Raw genomic sequence first — 3,364 nt, 5'->3', positions numbered from 1 at the left:
CAAATTTATGGAATTGAGACAAACCCAGTGTTTGCAGGACTTCAAATTTTTTATTACCTAGCTTCAGATTTTTTTCGTCCATGCTCACCTACGACACAACAGGTAACATAGATCCCCACCGATCATTAGCAATCTTTATGCTTCTTGAAAGTGCGTTATATCGACTAGAGGGGGTGTGAATAGGAGATTTTTAGAATTTCATCACTGAGGAAATTCCTTTTGAGGAAAACCCTCAGTGATGAATAACTTGCAGCGGAACAGCAAAGGATGAGGGGTGCAAAGTATCACTAAGCAGTTTTCAAGATGAGGAATATGAAAAACAGTTTGCACAGTACGCATGCACGGAGTAAGCAGGTGATGATTAACTCGCATGAAGAATTTGAGGTTGAGGAAATTCAGAGAAAGTCTTCAGCAACTTCTTCAAAAAGAGACAATGAAAATCTTCAACATACAATATTGAGGAATTGAAAGAGTTGAAGAAATAAAACCAGTATCACAGTGAAGACAATGGTTGATGACCCAGTTCCAACTATTGTGAAGGTTGCACATCTGATTTGGAGCAGCTTGGTATTGAAACCAAAAGACACACAGTCCCTATCGTATTCTCCTTGAGCAAAGGACAAACAGTCCTCACTCAACTCTCGTGGTAAGTCTTCAGGGCAGACTTCCAAACCTTCACAAACTTGGTCACCCGACGATCCACAATTGACTGCTGGATTGCTCTAGACCATGACGCTGATACGTCTCCATCGTATCTATAATTTTTGATTGTTTCATGCCAATATTCTACAACTTTCATATACTTTTGGCAACTTTTTATACTATTTTTGGGACTAACATATTGATCCAGTGCCCAGTGCCAGTTCCTGTTTGTTGCACGTTTTTTGTTTCGCAGAATATCCATACCAAACAAAGTCCAAACGTAATAAAAACTTACGGGGAATTTTTTGGAATATTTATGATTTTTTGGAAGAAGAATCAACGCGAGGCGATGCACGGGGGGCCCACAAGCCCTGTAGCCGCCACCAGGAGGTACGGCGGCTGCTGGCAGGATTGTGGCAACTCCTTAAGGAGGTTGGAGCCCTTCTTTCGCCGCAAGAAAGAAAATATCCGGGAGAAAATCGTGTTAAAATTTCAGCCCAATCGGAGTTACGGATCTCCGGGAATTTAGGAAACGGTGAAACGCAGAATCTGGGAGCGCAAACAATAGAAGGACACAGAGAGAGAGATCCAATCTCAGAGGGGCTCTCGCCCCTCCGCCGCCATGGAGACCATGGACCAAAGGGGAAACCCTTCTCCCATCTAGGGAGGAGGTCAAGGAAATAAGAAGGAGGGGGGCTCTCTCCCCCTCTCTCCCGGTGGAGCCGGAACGCCGCCCCGGACATCATCGTGTGACAGCGATCTACACCAACACCTCCGTCATCTTCACCAACATCTCCATCACCTTCCCCCATCTATATTCAGCGGTCCGCTCTCCCGCAACCCGTTGTACCCTCTACTTGAACATGGTTCTTTATGCTACATATTATTATCCAATGATGTGTTGCTATCCTATGATGTCTGAGTAGATTATCGTTGTCCTATCGGTGATTGATGAATTGCTATGATTGGTTTAATTTGCTTGTGGTTATGTTGCTGTCCTTTGGTGCCCATCATATGATCGCGCGCGTGGATCACACCATAGGGTTAGTTGTATGTTGATAGGACTATGTATTGGCAGGCTAGAGTGGGAGAAGCTTCAAACCTAGCATAGAAATCGATGCATATGGGATTGAAGGGGGACCAATATATCTTATTGCTATGGTTGGGTTTTACCTTAATGAATGTTAGTAGTTGCAGACGCTTGCTAATAGTTCCAATCATAAGTGCATAGAATTCCAAGTAAGGGATGACATGCTAGAAGAGGCCTCTCCCTCGTGATACTTGCTATCGATCTAGTAACATTGTCAATTGCTTAGGGACAATTCCGCAACTCCTACCACCACTTTTCCACACTCATTAGACACTCGTAGTTGTTTCTTTTTCTAACCAGCCCCTAGTTTATTTACGTGTTCTTTACTTTCTTGCAAGCCTATCCTCTCACTCCTACAAAGTACTTCTAGTTTCATACTTGTTCTAGGTAAAGCGAACGTAAAGTGTGCGTAGAGTTGTATCGGTGGTCGATAGAACTTGAGGGAATATTTGTGCTACCTTTAGCTCCTCGTTGGGATCGACGCTCTTACTTATCGAGAAAGGCTACAGTTGATCCCCTATACTTGTGGGTTATCAAGACCTTTTTCTGGCGCTGTTGCCGGGGAGAGATAGTGTGGGGTGAATATTCTCGTGAGTGCTTGTTTGCTTCATCACTAAGTAGATTTATTTGTTGTTCTAAGTTTTCCCCTATCTTTAGTTATGGATATGGAACATGAAATACCAACAAAATTAGGTGTACTTGCTACTCATGGAGATGGGGAACCTCCTAAAACCCTCGATGCTTGTTACGTCGAAAATATTATATACTTCTTTAATATTCCTCAGAAAGCCCCATTCAATTATATAATGGGATACACGTTGGATCAACGTGAATACTTTAGGGATTATCGCTTGACTCAAAAAGGGAAACTTTTATGGGATCAAATCCATTTATTGAAATGGTACGCTTGGTAACTATGCAAGAGATATGGTGTTACTTGTTGCTCTAGGATGGCTCCACACCTTCCCTTTTCTTCTGAATTTAATGATCATAGAACCTTGGCTTATTATGCTAATGGTATATATGATTACTATGATGTGGATCAAATAGAAGAGTTTGTTGCTTTTATAGGTGCTTATAATATTGAGGCCCTGTTTAAAAGGTATGATGATAATGATGATGCTCCTTACCGATCTGAAAATTTGGCTATGCTTCGTTATTGTTATACTAATTATGAATATAATGCCCATATTGAACGATTTAAGGAGAAATCCTATGCTTCCCAAGAAGAGACTATTATTTTGCAGGAAACTATGGAAGAAGAAAATGTTGAAATTGTGAGCTCATTAGATGAAAAAGATGACGATGAGAGCAAAGAACAAAAGGAGGAAGAACGGACTAGCTACCCGTGTCCACCTTCTAATGAGAGTAACTCTTCTACTCATACATTATTTAATTTCCCTTTGTTCTTACCGAAGGATGAATGCTATGATCCCTTGGATTCGTTTGAAATGTCCCTTTTTGATGAACTTGATGCTTGCTACGCTTGTGGCCATGATGCCAATATGAATGATGCTTATGAAGATGAGCTAGCTATAGTTCCTTATGTTACACATGATGATTTTGATGAATATAATATGCATGTGCTTGCTGCTCATACTTGCAATTATTATGAGAGATGAACTACAGCTC

The sequence above is a fragment of the Hordeum vulgare genome, chromosome 4H, assembly GCF_904849725.1.
Source record: "Hordeum vulgare subsp. vulgare chromosome 4H, MorexV3_pseudomolecules_assembly, whole genome shotgun sequence".
Taxonomy (NCBI): Eukaryota; Viridiplantae; Streptophyta; class Magnoliopsida; order Poales; family Poaceae; genus Hordeum; species Hordeum vulgare.
This window is presented reverse-complemented; position numbering follows the sequence as displayed.